Source organism: Stegodyphus dumicola, chromosome 12 (assembly GCF_044657685.1).
Source record: "Stegodyphus dumicola isolate Sdum_Otavi_A_Nest chromosome 12, ASM4465768v1".
In the NCBI taxonomy this organism is placed as follows: domain Eukaryota; kingdom Metazoa; phylum Arthropoda; class Arachnida; order Araneae; family Eresidae; genus Stegodyphus; species Stegodyphus dumicola.
The window spans coordinates 62,118,150-62,135,398 of NC_140779.1; the positions used below are offsets into that span (position 1 = coordinate 62,118,150).

Below are 17,249 nucleotides of genomic sequence, written 5' to 3' on the forward strand. Positions count from 1 at the left end.
AATAAATATATGACTTGTGTTTACAGTTTTAATCTCTGCAACTTACATGATATCAGTAATAGAAATTAGAACTTTAAATTTTAATTAATTAGATGTTAGAGGCTATAATGTAAAAGCTTAAAAAGCGGTGACTTAAAATTACTAAGTGCGCTACTGACTTCGGCTAGCAGAATGGCTAATGCCGTATAATTATACACCTTTGGATGAGAGAACCATACTATAGTCTACATCGCTGGCAGAAGCCCTCCCTCTATACATTCAAGAACTCTGTCTTAAATACTCGTAACTCATTTATATTCTAGTAAAAGCTAACGAAACAAAAAGTAACAGGACGATTCCAGATTTAACAAAATGGATAATACCTACATCAGTGGCATCATAAAATGAGAAACTTGAATTTTAGCATGTATTTGAGAAGTTTAAAATTTTTCTGCAAGGCAAATGAACATCAGTCTTCGCTTGCAAGAATTGTAAATAAACTTCTTTTATATTTAGCCACACGTATAAACTTGCCGGGCTACAAACAAAACCGTGCCGCTGGTCAAATCATGGATGTTTTAACGCATATATCTTTAAAATATACTGGAAACCTTGAATTTTGCTGAGACATCCGGTCAGGGTGGGGTCATTTGGGACGCTCTGGACATTCCTTTAAAGCCCTGAGCACGTTCTAGACTTTTTTTATCCCTCGCCCCTTCAAGAATTCCAGCGTTCAAGAAGTTCAAACGGAAAGAAATTAGGAGTTATCCCTACACTTTCCTTTTCACCTCCAAAAAATTTCCTGCTCTTTTCCCAAAAGATTCCTTTTCTTCCCCGCTTTCTTAACTTCCTCCATTCTCGCGAAAACGGGAATGGAATTTTGAAACAGACTTTACTCCACGTTCCGTTTTTCCGGTATTATCGGAAAAGGTCATTTTATATCAACAGAATAGGGATATAACCGCCACACTTCTCAACTCGAATGTCTCCGAGAGAAAGGAGGAAAGAGGTTGCAAATATTATAGCAAGTTGTGTTATATGGAACGGAAAAGTGCTTTACTTTTTAAAAGTGAGATATGAATAGTTAATGTATACAGTATCATACATTCAAGTACAACTCATTTTTTAAAAATAAATTCCTTTTTATTAGTGTCTTCAATTATTTTGTGTCTTTCTTCTTGTCCGAAATATTTTTACAAGAATTCTGTTTCTCTTTTTTTATCGTAGGTTAAAAACATGAAACAGCCTACATCTTTCGCTAATGTGTCACAGATTAATATCTTGAAACATTTCTAATTTCTATCTGGTTACTGTTTTTGATAACAGTAAGACGTTTATGTTTTCTGTCTCTGTTGTACAAACAAGAGGTGGTTTTCCTTTGAAATCTCTCTGAAGGTGTTATTTCCTAAGAGGGATTTACAGATTGCTTTACCTCAATTAATTATCAATCAACAATGACTGTGACAATTACTTATTCTTCTTAATTTTTCATTGGAAGAACAGAATGGGTGAATGATTAATTAATCATTTTTTAATAAAAGATATTAGTTCGACACATTGTCTCTTACAGAATCACAATGGAAACAGTCCTTCCGAGAAATTCGACTTTGAAAGCTTTCTTGTGTTGAAATAACAATCACACAACCAAATTCGTTTTTTTTTTTTTTTTTTTTTTTTTTTAATTTAACAAAACTTTTTTTTAATGGTTTGAATATTTCGTTGTAAAGGCTAGCTTAAATGATTAAGGCGAGAGCTTCTTCCTAAAGGGAGATATATTTTTCACGCATGCAATTAGTCTACTTGGCGTGGACATGAGCCTGGGTCGAGTTAGCGATCCTCAGAGTTCTTTGGCGCTCAGCCGCTGATGAGTCATCCTATTCATTTTCAAGAATGTAATGAAATAGAATTTTGTATTATTGTAGTATATAATTTAATACCTGGCATTAGAAACAGCTTTTATTAGCTGAAATAGTGCTGAAAATGTTCATTAAATTAGCAGTGGATATATGAGATAAAATAAATGTACAATAAATTGCATCAATTAAGCATTCTATCAGGAGGAAAAACTGCGTATTTTGTGCATGACAAATACATGGTAGTAGAATGCAACGTTATGTTAGTCACATAACGTAATAGCCTAAACCTTTTTGGTTCGGTTTGGTTTGGTTTATTTGTTTATGGCAAAGCACTCGAGGGCTATCTATCTAAGGGGAGGGATGCCTTCGTGGATGATTTTCTAAGGGCACTTGTATACACGTTATACATGGGATAACCACGAAAACGACCACACAGGAAGCCCGTTTCCCTGGAATCAAACCTAGGTCGGAACTGCCATTGTTTAGCGTTTCCCCGCTTTGCCGCTGGTGGACCCCCTAAATCTTTTGGAATGACTCCACTAAACTTTCTAATATAAGAAACAAAATAAAGATTAGAGTTAAAGTATTAAAAAGTGATTTAAAGTAGTCGAAAATGCAATGTTAGTTTGGAGTAGTCTGAATAAAACTTTGTTGATCTCAGGGACAATCAGGCATAGGCTCCGTTTCTTCAGGCTAAAAAAATTGCCGAAGAAGATTAACCTGTGACTTTCTTCTGAAGAAGTGAGATCTGTATCGGATTGTCCTCGCAGTCGACGGAATTTTATTCAAAACGTGTGTCAAACTAAGCCTGCATTTTTGTCCGGATTATAATTCTACATTCGACATCCAAACTGATTAAAAATATGTGTTTTTGCTTTTAAATATTTCAATTTCTCAATCAGTTATAAATCGAAATATAAGTTAAAAATCTTATAACGAATAGCTACGACCAAGGAAATTCGCTTCATTCAAGAAACATTTAAGAAACTTTTTGGGAAGACAATTTATTCTGTGTGGAATAGTAAATTTCAGGTATGTGCAAAAACCAAGGACAAATAATTGCTTATTATAAATGCGCTTTTTAAGTTTTTTTTTTTTTTTTTTTTTTTTTAAGGTTTAAAATTTTTTCATCAATCAGATTTTTTGAAATTTCTATCCTGTAAATTTTTTCTGTGCAAAACAAGCAGTACAAAGGAAAATTGCAGCTTTTCAGAATTTCGTTAAATTATAAAATATGTATGTAATATATACTTGTTTTATAGAAAGCTGTATGCATTTGTAGGGAATATGGCATTGATCAATCGTCTTCAAAGAGCAGAAATATTTTCTTTTAAAAAGCACTATTTTTGTTAATATTAACTATCCAAAAAGGAAAACTCATGTTTCTCTTTTTTGGATGGAACTTTCAAAATGCATAGAGTTTTCTACAAAACCATTTAATCTAAGCTTAATTTTTTTAAATTCAGGTTTCTCCATTTTATATTCCTCTTTCCTTAATCATTTTTTAAAGAAACTGGAACTTATTATGAATAAAAGCTCTTATACTGTTATTTAGTAATCGATTTACTGATAGCTCTTGTATATATAAAATTGAAAGCTTTGTAATGATACAGTAGGACAGATAAAAAGTGATAGCTAGTTCAGAAAAAGTATTATTTCCAACTGTCAGTCTTTCCTTAAGACGTATTTAAACTTTTAAAAAGATTATTTCAAAATTTTAACTTAATAAGTAACCGGGTGATTCGTATTAATATTACGAAAAGGCATTTTCAAATTATTTAATATTATAATTAACACACTTCTACTCCATCCTAAATATCCAACGCACTTAAATATATAGATTCTTCCCCCTTCGTTTTACTATTTAACAATTTTACTATTTAACAATTTTTCAGTTTTTCTTAACTTTACTAACTTTTCAGTTTTTTTCTTAATTCTTTTCCTAATTTTTGAAGCGTTTTAAAATTTAATTGTCTTGCTTCTGTTTCATCTTTTTCAATTATAGTGACAGCTTTATGAAGAAACTGAGAACTTGTAGATTATTGAATTCATTGAATATGTATTTTTAGCCAAATTTTCGCAGACGGGCTATTAATTTCGATATGACATTTTGCATCTGTTCACTATAAATGTCCGTTTCACTTTTAAAACTGTTGCCACCAAATATTAGAGCCCTGATTTATATTTAAAGAAATTAAATAATGAATTATCTGCATGAATATATGTATGTTTCTCGCACTGTGAAAAAACAACGGTACCTAGAGTCATCAAATTTTGAATAACGTAGTTCTCCATTCGAATATGGGCATCTGGAATCTCAAATTTAGAATTTGTTAATCAATTTTCTGATAAATCACTTGAATATATTATTCAGAACTACTCGAACACAGTGGTTGTATAAAAAATTATAATTCGTTTCAAAGACATATCTGAAATTACTGCGTTTTTGCTTAATGCGCTTTCAAACTTACCAAAAACGAAAGTTTTTCAAATTTTTGCCTCATAAATAACTTGGTGATACTTAATAACATCAGAATTATATGCAATTATGTATTTACGCCTGAATATATAATGTACTTAAAATGCATTTTATATTTTTTTTATTATTGAAAAACCTTTTCTGATTTTTCACATTAAAATTTTATCCTTCCTGGATATCTAATTACAACACGCCACTTTATGACTCTTAAATCTTTAAACGTGATTATGAACACAAAAAAATAAATAAATAAATAAAATAAAAATAAAAAATACTTGCAGTTTTCTTAATTAAGAAAAGACTTTTTGGCTCTCATAACATTTCCTTTTAATTCCATTCTCATACTTCATAATTGAAGACATTCCATACACAAGACGGTATCTGAAAGAGTGGGATTTATGCACAAATAACAAAGAGAAACGAAAGAGAGAATAAAAAAAAAACACGTGAAACGTATTCAGCTTGACGACAAAAGCCAAATAATTACTCTGATGTATCTCCGAATAATTACTGATGATTTTTTCAAGGGAATTAAATATTTCTTGGTTCCCAATTGTGTCCCAGCTATTATAGATAGCGAGGTATTAATAGTCTTTTATGATGATTCTTCGTAGCGTCTCTAGAGAATGAATGGTTCAATACTGCATTTAAATTCGCTACAAAACAAATGATTACGAGAATTCTCCTAATTAATTAAACGTTTTATCAATATTTAATTATCTTCCTCGCGTAAAAAAAATTTATCCCCTCGCTTAAAATATAGAAGAGAAAGTCACTAATGAGCTTTCGTTCTTCGATAAAGATAGTGGAACATCCTAAAGCAAATAAACATAGACTCTTTTGAGCTGTCCCAACACCGAAAAGGGCGAATCATCTTTTGGGACAAATTAAAATACTGGCTTCTTACTCAATTAATCCAAGAAGGCAAATTAAATTTGCGGTGAGTTATATTCTGGGTGGGTTTTGCTTGGAGAATATCCTCTCCTTCTCTTGAATTTCCAAGCAAAGAAGAACCCGAGTAAACAGGGAATTTTATAATTTTATTTGCGAGAAAGAACGTTTTAGGTGAATGTTTCGGTCCTTAAAATATTCCTTTAAAATCTCATCTCATGATATTTTTTAAGTATTATGAAGTTCATTAATTCATTTAGCTGGTAATACTATTTGCGTTTTGCTTTCGTTGCTTTAAGAAGCGAGGAATAGAACGATCCCCAGTAATGTTTGTTTGAAAGATTTCAGTTCAGCGAGTTTAATTCATCCATGCTTCAAGGAGGAGTGAATTATTTTTAATATTAGCATTTACAGTTTTAAGTATCGAATGGCAAAATGGAAATTAAAGCCTGAACTATTTTTTTCCTTGTAAAGTAGGAAGTTGAGAAAATAGGAAATGTTTATTAAGATATCCGTTTGGAAGTTGGAAAATTTCCCGCTTCACGTCTTCTCTAAGAAACTTTTAGGAAATCGACAAGATAAATATTTTGGATGAACTTAAATATTGGAATTACAAAACCTATTCATTAACGATCTTAAAAAATGGTTACGAATAATTAATTAATTAATTCTAAAGAATTAAAATATGTATTGAATGATACAGAGTAATACTGTCCTTTAATTACACAGCTCAAAATTTTATGCTAAACTGTTTCTGCTAGGCCTTTCACTATATCATGAAATGTCGTTTAAATTTAAGTTGAAAGTTAACTACATAATTATGTAAAATATTAGAAGATTTAATAATACCTAATTATATCTTAGTTGATGAATAATAATTCTAGAGGTAAACAAAAATATAACATGCATTATTTATTATAGCGAATACGCTAGTTCTCTGTTAATTCTTTTCTGTATCTTTCATCAGTGTTCATTAGAATGAAAATTTGCTAGTTTAAATAGCAATAGAAACTATAATTTAGAAATCATATTTTATATTTGTTAACCATACTTATTTTACCGCTTTCTATATTTCAGAGCCGCCCAGACAGTATAGTGGTCAAGGGTCCCGATTCCGATACCGAAGTGTCCAGGTTCAAAGAAGGCATGATATTTTCTTTCAAATTTGCACAAAATTACAAGCTTTTGCAGTAGCTGAATACAATTAGCAAGTCCCAAGGAATCTAGAAAGTAACAGCGCTTCAGTTTCAGGGGCTGTAACCTTTATGTGTTATCATAAAGCTAAAAAATCCTCATCTTTTTCTATAATCTTAATTTTCTTATAACTAATATTTTTAATACGCATAATTCTAATTAAAATGAATAGTGTTTAAAAATAAGGACGTAAAGGAAAGACCCAAAATCACATTATAAGCTATAAGTTTAAATTTAAAATAAGCTTCATAAACTTTTATGTATGACACATATGTGATAAAGAGTTTCCAAAAGCAATATTTCTCTCCTACAGGTAAAAAATTCTGAAAGAAAATTTAATATTAAGAGAAAGCTACTTTGATACGGGAAGCTCAAAATTCATAAAGAAAAGAATTTTAGTACCTTAGAATCTTGTATTTCTTGCATTAAACGTATTTCTTATATGTACCCAGGCTAGCTCAGTCGGTAGACCATGAGGCTCTTAATCTCAAGGCCATGGGTTCGAGCCCCACGCTGGGCATAAGTTTCTTCTAACTCTCTGTACAACATTTCATGCGTTATTTATGTACAATGCACGGTTAATACTCAAATAACGCAGAACTTCGGACTTGAATTACGACATCGTTCCATAACTATGCAAATGTGCAACGATACGATAGTGATTTTCTCTGCAAGCTGTTGTGCTGGAACGTAAAACATGATTTACAGGCTATAACTCATGTGAAACACTTCACGAAAACTGTACTGAATGTAACACTGAAAAAAAAAAACACATGTAAAAAATCTGCTTAAAATCATACAGTGATTTTCTCTGCAAATCTTTGCTTTAGGAAATGAAGGTTAGAGTAGGAGTGGTCAAATTTCATGTCAATAAGAATCATATATTGGAAATTCAGGAAAGTTCGAGAGCTGCAAGTAGGTTTTCCAAAAGCCACATTATTATTCTGTTTCTAAATGTCAATATTACAGTAAAACGCGCTATGTAGGGAAAAAATTAAGAAATATGAAAAGCTAATTAAACAAAATACAGGTTCAATGAATCTCTTACTAAATGTATAAATCAATTAATTTTATATTTAAGAATACTTTTGAGTTTCAGTATCTAAATGAAAAGTTAATACTTAAAGTTTTGAAAGCACTATTCAACATCTCAGTATGTTGCGATTATTTCTTCATGATATTTTAATTGGTTTGGTTTATTTTGCAACCGCAAAGCACACCAGAGCTATCTGCCTTAGGGAAGGGTTGCCTTCATGAATGATTTTCTAAGGGAAACTGGCTGATATTTACGTTATACGTTGGAAAAACCACGAAAATGTCCATGCAGCCAGTCCACTCGCTTTGAACTTAAAAGAACCACTACTGTTCAATGAGCTTAGAAACTCGAACCGCTTTTGGGCCCATGACAGCCCATTAGCTTGAATTCGAACCCGAGTCAAACTATTAGCATTCATCGATCTTAATTATTAATCCACTGATTGTGCTATAAATAAGGCTGCAACTGAAAATATTATAGTTTGAAAACTTCAAATTTCAGACAAATTAATTTTTTAATTAAAAAATTTAAATGTTATAAAAGTGCCTGAGAGTATTCAGATTTCTGTTTAACTCTTGAAGCGATTTTATGCTAAATATTTATAACCGATTTACTAGTTTAAGAATTAAATCTCCCAAATTCAAAACACGAAACAAAATATCATGCACTCTTAGACACACACACACAAAAAAAAAAAAAAAAAAAAAAAGATGCATCACGACGCACCGAGAAGATATAAAGCAAACTGGACACAGATTGATATGCACACAGGTTTTGACGAAAAATACAAATTTTACATTTTGGCTGCCAATGAATGAATGGTTGTCGCTACAGCGCATCTGATCTGCGCAACTGGCAGGATATTTAAGAGGAGAAATTACGATTCCAGGTCATAAATTCTTCACGAATTTCATTTCGTGTACTCTGGTAGACAGTAACTATGCCTCGCATACAGGTGCGTGAACGATATGCGCAGATATCAGAATTTGAGAGAGGTCGTGTAGTTGGACTCAAAGAAGCCGGTTGGTCTTATCGGCAAATTAGAATGCTGCTTATTTAAGTCGCGTGAAGTTCGTGTTCATAAATTTAATTAATTTTATCTGAGATGCTAGACTGTATGGAATTTTGTTGTAATTAATGTCAGCAATAACGATCCACACATAGCTTTTTACGTTTTTTATAGACCCTACGATTTATACTGATGTTTTTAGAGGGTAAGACTTACGCAACCATACTCTATAAGAACCAGGGGAAGCGCAATAAATGAACAATTCCATTAACTGTGCTGCAACGCTGTCATAAATAAAAGCAAAATGCATTACAAAAAATCGTAAAAATGTGTTTTAATAAAACCAAATTCTTACAATTTCCTTTCTATATGAATGTGAGTCGGTGTGCACGAGCAATAAGGGAAGAAAAGAATTAACACTGTAAGGATAAAATTTTCTGCGGTTGACAAAAACAGATTTTGTTACTTAGTGAAATTTATAAATATGGTAATTTTTAATATAGATTTTAAAATATCGGAAAATAAATTACTATAGATGCATAAACTCGAATAATATTTTTGCCATTATCCTGGAGAACTACATCATAAAATGCTAAAATATAATTCATGTACTGCATTGCAGTGTATTTATAAATAAGTAATTGCAGCGAAAATTTAATTATACCACTCTTTTAAGACAGCCTTCAAAGAGAAATTTTAAAATTTCCCACAAAGTAGTTTTTTTTTTTACCTTATTAGAGCATCGCAACAAAGAAAAGACGTCTGTTAAAAAATGTTCACGCTTAAAGTGATTTAACTAAGAACAGTTCAACGAAGAATTAATTAGGAGAAGAAGAAAAATAAAAGCAACATTAATTAGAGTTTCTGTAAATTAATTTTTCGCCTTATTTATAAATTAACAAAATTCTTTCATTTTGTAATGAGATTTTTTAACAGGAATAACTTTTTATGATTTACAGAAGCTCAGTAAAACTTGAAACGTGAAATATTTTCCAAATTAATTTTAGCCATTTTTAAAAAATAAGTTGAAATTCGGTTGAAAATATAAACATCGCATCAGCATTAAAGATGAATTCGCTAATTCTACTTTTTTCACTTTTTTGATTATAGATGTGAACGAAAAGAGACGCATAAAGCATAACTTTCAAGAATAAATTTGAATAGCATGTAATCTAAAATATAATTTCGGTATTTTCTAATAATTAATTCCTCACAATTTTTTAATGAATTGATTGCAACGATAAACATAAAAAATACATTTACAATTAATAAGTAGTTGTACTTTGTATAAACTAACGCAAATTTTATATTAAATTATTATTGATTAGTTGTAAATTACGTAACTTTATAATTATTAAAAGTAAATAAATATTTGTAACACTACTGCAAAACTGCAAAATGTTTTAATATTTGTAATAAACTGCAACATTTGTAAAAATTTGCAAAACTTTTGTAGATACATATATAAATTTCAAATTAGAAGAAATTTCACGAAAGCATCAATTATTTAATCTTCAGAATATCTCACATATTCTTTTGATATTAATAATCAACCCAAAAGAAAATTAGTTACTTTTATAATATTTTAATTAGAAATACTATTAATTCATGCAAATCGAGTTTACTAATTTTAGATGCGTAAAACTTTGTTGAGTCAAATTACAACGAAAGTTTTCGCTGTACGGGCAATTTAGAGTTTCCCCACGTTATAATGTGAATACAAACTAGTTTTCTTGAAACATCATCCATTAAGGCTTCCTTGACTTTAGATACTATATAGTCCTAGTATTACAGTCTAATAAACTGAGTTAAATCTACTGTCTTAATCTTCGCTATCTCAATGGTGTTGCAAGAGTGAACGAATGGGGCTGTGGTTAATTTCTTTACAGAGAATTAATTAAAGATAATTAACTAGTTACATCTCGAAAGAAGTTTATCGATTTCACTTATTACACAAAATTCTATTACTGCAAAATAAAATCCATTAACATAGAACTTGGAACATAGGCCTTGGAAATTGATTGTTTTCAAAACCGGAAAAGAAAACTGGAAAGAATCCAGACGAATGCAAAAATCAAAAAAAAAAAAAAAAAAAAAAGAAAAGAAAGAAAGAAAGAAAGAATCCAAAAAACGGAAAGAATCCAGTAGCAGCCTTTGGTATTTGTTGCTCAATAAGAGAAACATAAGGTCCTTATCTTTCACGTGACATTGTGCATAGCCCATTCTCAGCCTGTTGAAATAGCATAAAGTCGGCAATTGAAAAAACATAAAGTCGTTAACTTAACTTTCGAATTTAAATAGTCTACTACAGTTTAAAAAAAATGAATTGTTTAAAAGCAGTAAACTTCCTTCTTTATAATTACATATTTATCTTTTGAATAATGTACCTAACTGCTGTATATTAAACTGGGTTTATTTTATAATATAGCTAAGTAATTTTTTGTGAATATTTTCAGCTTTTTTCTCATTAATAAACAATGTTTCAATTTCCATATCTTACATTATTTTCGTTCCTTAAATATCATTAAATTTTACATATTTAACTTTTTTGACATTTTAAATCATTTTGAGGTTTTTAATAATAAATTCTTCTTTGAGATTTAAAATTAAATCTTTTCGGATTGTAAATCAAAGTTTTCTGATTGCAGTTTTGCCAAAATTTGTACTACGCGTTTTACTTAAAAGTGCAATAAGAATAACTGCTTTTATCTAATTGCGTACATGGAAAGCTACAAAACTATTTAGATGTAGTAAACGCCGGCAGAAATCGGACTTAAACTAAGCTGTTACTCATTAAATTGTCACGACTAATTAGTTTAATTCACTTTGTCTTACAAAAATAAGTTTGTTTGTAAGTAAATTCCTTTTTTGTATGATAAAAATCAAAAGAAGGCTCGAAGTTGCTGCCAAAATGCTTCAAACATTTTACACTCCAAAGCTTTTCACCCTCTTTCTAATGTTTCACACATTAAGCAATTTACATCTTTCCAATCGGGGTTTAAAAATTTGAATTTTAAGAGCAACTATTAAGCAACGGAATCCTTTGATGACTTTGTTATTCGAACTCTTCCATTATGTGTCAAATGTAATCTAAACAACATTCGCTAAGACAAAATCGCTCCGAGTGTTTAAATATTCGTTTTCTGCTCCCTGATAAAACTTTAAAGCAGTTCAAACTCCTCCAAAACGTAATTACTTCTGGAAACTAGCAATATCTGCAGCAGCTTTGTGAAGGATCCACGAAGCTAATCTCATCGGTCGTGCCCAAACTAATTCTCGCAGAATCAAAGGTGACAGTCGGAAGACGAGAGACCCTAACTTTTCTAAAGTGCTCTTTGTCATAGGCCATCCCAAGGGCAAAGCCATCACGCATCTGATCCGAAATAAAATTTGTCACGGATCCTGGAGAATTCTGAGGATTCCTGTCGCGATCCAATTCCTCGGATACCTCTCTTTTCGAGGTAAGTGGTGCTGTCAATCTCCAGGAACCCGTCCGGTTCTCGAGGGGCCGGACCATTTAGCCACTCGGTTATGAATCGGGTAAATGGTGACCCCTGACATTCGTGACAATGACTACATCGCTTCGGAAGAGGCAGGGGTTCATTTCTAAAGGCGACTTCCGTATCTCACCCCCTCCAGCCACCCCAGGGTGAAGGAGAAGGGGGTTGCGTTTTGAATTATATTGCGCGAGATGATGTCTTCTTCAATTTCCAGCCTTATATGGTATGGGTGTTCTATCGGAGATTGCCTGGAGCATGCATCCATTAAGCGTGGAGTCACTGTCTCTCTGTCGGCTTTCATACTTTAATCTACACATGATTGTGCAAGATTTGTATATACATATGTGCGCATTTTGACGTAAATATTTCAGATTTATAAATCTCATTTTAATAAAAAATTTTTAAGAGAAATTGTTATCATTTAAAATTAATCAACTAAAATATGGTATACAGTGAGACCTCAATTTACGAATTTAATTCGTTCCTGAAGGCAGTTCATCAACCGAAGTGTTTGTAAACTGAAACAGTTTTTCGTCAACCGAAGTGTTCACAAACTGAAACAATTTTTCTTACAGGAATTGAAATAAAGTGAGTTAATACGATTCTGGACCAAATGTGATTGTTATTTAAACTTTACAGCAATACTTTTTTACAAGTTCTTAAACCAAAATCAATAATAATAATTAAATATAATAATATAATAATACATAATTAATATAAAGAAAATAATATGTATAAAATGTTAAAACAGATAAAATATATGCTACCTTAATTTAATTTTACTGTATCTGTACGAAAGAGAGTTGACGGTATAAGTGAAAAATGATGAGAAAGATGTTATTGTTTGGATTCGAAATTACCTCTAAGGGCCATTCTACTCTGCTTGTTAGTTAGGTTTCTGTTTCACTTAAAATTCGTCCAGTGAGATTTGTTGTTACCTATGTTTCAAAATGTTTCCACAGCGAGACAGAGTATTGTCATTAGAAATACTTACGGTATAGCTTGCTGCTGCTTTATCAGTTTGATATCGTTACGTGCAAACTTTGCATGTTACCATATTTTGCATAAATTTCGCGCTTAGAAAACTCGTATCATTTTCTTTCTTCCTATATTTTTTAAGCCGTTTCTTCCACAATCACCTTTTGTTGCTGCTTCTGAAGTTCTTGCAATTCTTTCCTGTTAAGCTTATTTTTATAGTCCTCTAGTAACTTCTATAGGTCTTTACTGTTCACTTTCTAGTTCATAATTTTGCCTAGAGACGCAATATCATTAAAAATATGGTAAAAAAACGTCCTGAGTGTCAAAGAGTCCAAAGTTTCTACCTGCAGTATATATGGCCATAATTTGATCCATGCCGAATTTATGATCCTGTTATAAGGTATTTTCTAACTCCTTCCAGCATGTGTTCGTAGTATAACGGTAGCCCTTTCAATGCGTATTTGAGAGGTACAGGTTCGAGTTCCGTCAAGGATATTGCACATTTTCTACATCTCCTGCATCAAAACTCCTAATGACTCTACACCGTCAGTCACGTGTTTCCAGGCTTGGTGCCAGGTTTTTAATGGAAGAGCTTATGCGACGTTCTTGACCAGTTGAACATTTCTTTATTCTTGACAAAACATTCTTGAATACAAAATTTACACCTCAAACGGCACCAAATGCACGTTCGTTCTTCAATAACTTACGGACAGTTTTATGCTTTTGTAATATATTTGAAACAAAGATGCGAAAAAGATGCGAAGAAGAGCATGTTATGCTAGCAGGACAGAGGAACTAAAAAAGAATATGTAGCTAATTATACTTCCGCTTTATTTTTATTGGTTAATTAAGGTTTTTGTTAGAAAAATCCGACAATACTGTTAGCTAAAAGAACCTTATCTTCTATGTAAGCGCATGTGTCATTAACCTTATATAAGAATCATACATCAGGCAGTAATAAAATAAATGACGCAAGTTCAGAAAGATTTATTTATAATTATACCACTACTTTTAGGACAGAAAGAGGCAATAAACAAATTTAAAAGGAGTCTTAAGAGGCTATTGCAAATTAAAGACATAATTTTATCTTACAGATTAATCTTACACATATGTGTAAGATTATGTGTATCATATGTGTTTGTAAGATATAGGACAGATAAGATAAAATTCTAATTTTAATTTGTAATAGCTCCTTAAGCCTCCATTTAATCCTTTATATACTAGAAATAGTAATGTCCTTTGTATTATTTTAAATATTTTGTAAATATTGTAAAATATTGTCCACATATTTATTTTAGTTGCATTGCATTCTTGTGTGTGCACTGCTTCAGGAAAATAGTTTGAGTAAACAATCCATTTTAAGGTAAAAACAGAAAGATAGGTAAAAAATTCTTTTCAAGATTTAATTGAAACTAGAAAATACGACAGCGAGAAACTAGAAAATACCCTCTTAAATATACCCGTTTAAAAATGTGCTAAAAGAAAATGCCCAACTTCTATTAAAATGAAAGAATAATCGTTTGTAAACAAAATTGTAATTATTATTTCTTTAATAATAATGGGTAGTAAAGTTTTAACAGATACGCATAATCATTGATTCATAAAAGAACATGAAGATTTAATATAAAAACTAAATTGTAACTTAACAGTATACTGCATCTGAATTGTGAAGAAGAAAATTATTACGAATTAAATTATTTTTTTAAAGCAAAAAATAAAATTCTGAAATCCAGAGCCTAGATTGAATGGATGTTTCCTCATACGTACATTTAATCTACGTGGGAGAGAGAAACAAAACCGAAAGAGAAGCGAAAGCAAATAATAAGAATGAGCTTAAAAAAGGAAACGTAAATAGCATTTGGAAACATTAATCTGTCTCTTCTAAATGAGAACCAAGTTCTCAGCCACAAAACACGCTGCTATTTTACAGGCAAAAACCGCGCGCTTTGTTCGAACGCCTGTTGCCACGTGCCTCTTATTGTATTCTTCTCGCGGTATGCCACTGCAGAAGGAGGGATGGGTACAGACAGACATAAAATAGGTTTTATCTGCTTCCCGTCAACGACTGGAAAGGAAGGGATGTCCATTACTGTAATGATTGTTCCCTTAGATGCTCTTCACCGGATGGATTTGTATCATTCGACAACGGGAACAAGACCGTAGGGGGAAATAGAGGAAAAGGAATGAGATTTCCGCTAAGCTGTGTGTTTGGGAAAGTGTTTTCGCCTTGTATGGGCCTCTGCAGTGCATTCGGAATGAAAAAGTACATGTGCTATTTATATGTAACCTCAATAAAATACTAGCAAGCTAATACTTTTATTTGTTACCACGTTTTTTGAAAAAATGGATAAAGTAGTCCGTCCTTTCTTTTGAAGTTATCCTCCTTCAAATCTGAAAAATAGCGAGTTTGTTGTAAACCTCAACTAGAAAAATAAATTATATCCACAAGGGTATCTGTTTTAATAACAGAATGTCTATAAATCTTAAGAAGAGGCTTGTCTGCATAGATTGCAGATTGTATAGTTTCGAAATCTCTTTGTTCTCTGAGGAAAAGTTCATAAGTATAATGATCATATGTAGTTACTGAATTATCCCTTAAATAATGCATTTATTATTATGCATAATTTTTTATATTTCTTTTATTTTTAAAAATTAATATAAATGAAGTTCTTTTTTAATCTAAAATATACTCTCTTCCATCCCCTGCTAGTTCCTCAACAGTACGAAGGGATTTGGTAAACCAAGGTTTGAAGAATATTCTTATCGAGCTCTACAGATCATCCAGGATGAGCTGGTCTTGTAGACTGTAGTTTCTGGTTTGAAATGTCTGGAACCATCTTTGATATGGTACTGTCCACTGATGTGGTACTTAAGTTTTATAATATATATATACCGCTCCCCATATACTGCATTAATATTCCTCGCACTTGCCTTTATTGAATCAGAAAACAAAATATGCCGAATATGGCCTTTTGTTACTCCTATTACAACTTTGAAAACGTTACTTTTAAAACACAATTGCATTCTTCAAAACTTTCACTAAAGATAAAATCAAAATAAAATTATTATTTACTTTTATAGTTAGCTGATGCATGTATTTTATCTCATTCTTGTCTGACTTTTAGTTCAGGCAACTGAAAAACACAGCGTTATTTAAGGAGCGTTTCAATAATCGCAAGACTTATGAACACATCTTAGAGAATTTAATAGAAACTATTGAACTTGATTATTTATACACAAATTCACTTAAGGCTGCAGCTCCAAAAAACATTCAATAACAGCATGAACAATTTAATAACAAGCATAACGAATTATGTAACTATTGTGTTTAATTTTTCTAATCTGATCATAGTCTAGATCAGATCCAAGAATTTATCATGGACAAGAGCGTAAGAGTAGCTTTTGCCGTTGGCAAGACTCGGGGTACCTTTGTAAGTGCCAATATGATTTAGGCCCTCTTCGTCTACCTTTGGTGGAGAATTTAGGAGACAGATCTAAGGATTTCCTACTCCTATTGCTGTAACACTAACCACTCGAAAATACTTTCGGTTCGACAATATTTTAAGTATCTCACCCGTGCTGCAAAGACACACGCATTAATACCCATCATTTCCTTCTACAGAATTCGATCGTGGCCCAAAAATCTGTCAGTCTGTATCGTAACAACTATACGGATCACATGGGCTGTGACGGATTCCCTCATACTGAATATTAAGTCTTCTGGGTATACACAATGACTTCAAAAGAGTATCATTCGTAAAGATAAAGCGATATCGGCTTTCTGTTCAGTACAAACCAAAGCTGCTGTAAGGAAAAATGAGGTGGTATCAGTATTTTGGGGCTTCGGGCTCATCACCCAGCACACTTTCAAGCATCCACTTATACAGGAGCTAGAAATTTGTGATCAGAATACCTATGTGATAGACTTATGAGGCAGCTGTATATATCTAATAGCTTCCTGTATCCTGTATTTTGAGTTATATTTTTAAATAAATAAAAGCTCAATATTAGTTGTGGTATTTGTACCAGTAATCTGGAGATATACATGTTTCACAAACAAACCACAAACTTAGAAAGATTTGAGGGACATTTTTTTAATATTTTTTTTAATTTTATTTCATGAAATTATAAAATACACACACACACACACACATATATATACATCTACCTGCAAACTGTATCGCAAAGAGATGAAAACGAACTATTTTTCAATATCCCTGTATATTAAAATGTGTCATATAAATAGTTTAAAACTTAATAATTTGGACAATTTCGTCTTCTCATGGCACTAATTTCAAAAAAAGAGCCACGCTACATTTATAAAGAA

At 31.6% G+C, this 17,249-nt stretch overlaps 1 protein-coding gene and 1 non-coding gene across 2 annotated transcripts in view; one reads left to right on the forward strand and one right to left on the reverse strand.

Annotated features, from left to right (window-relative positions):
* LOC118191712 (transcription factor AP-2-epsilon-like) overlaps positions 1–17,249 on the reverse strand; it is a 357,763-nt gene that overhangs the window by 318,202 nt on the left and 22,312 nt on the right. The window lies entirely within an intron of this gene.
* TRNAK-CUU (transfer RNA lysine (anticodon CUU)) lies at positions 6,846–6,919 on the forward strand. The gene has a single exon. It is a non-coding gene; the product is annotated as a tRNA-Lys (tRNA).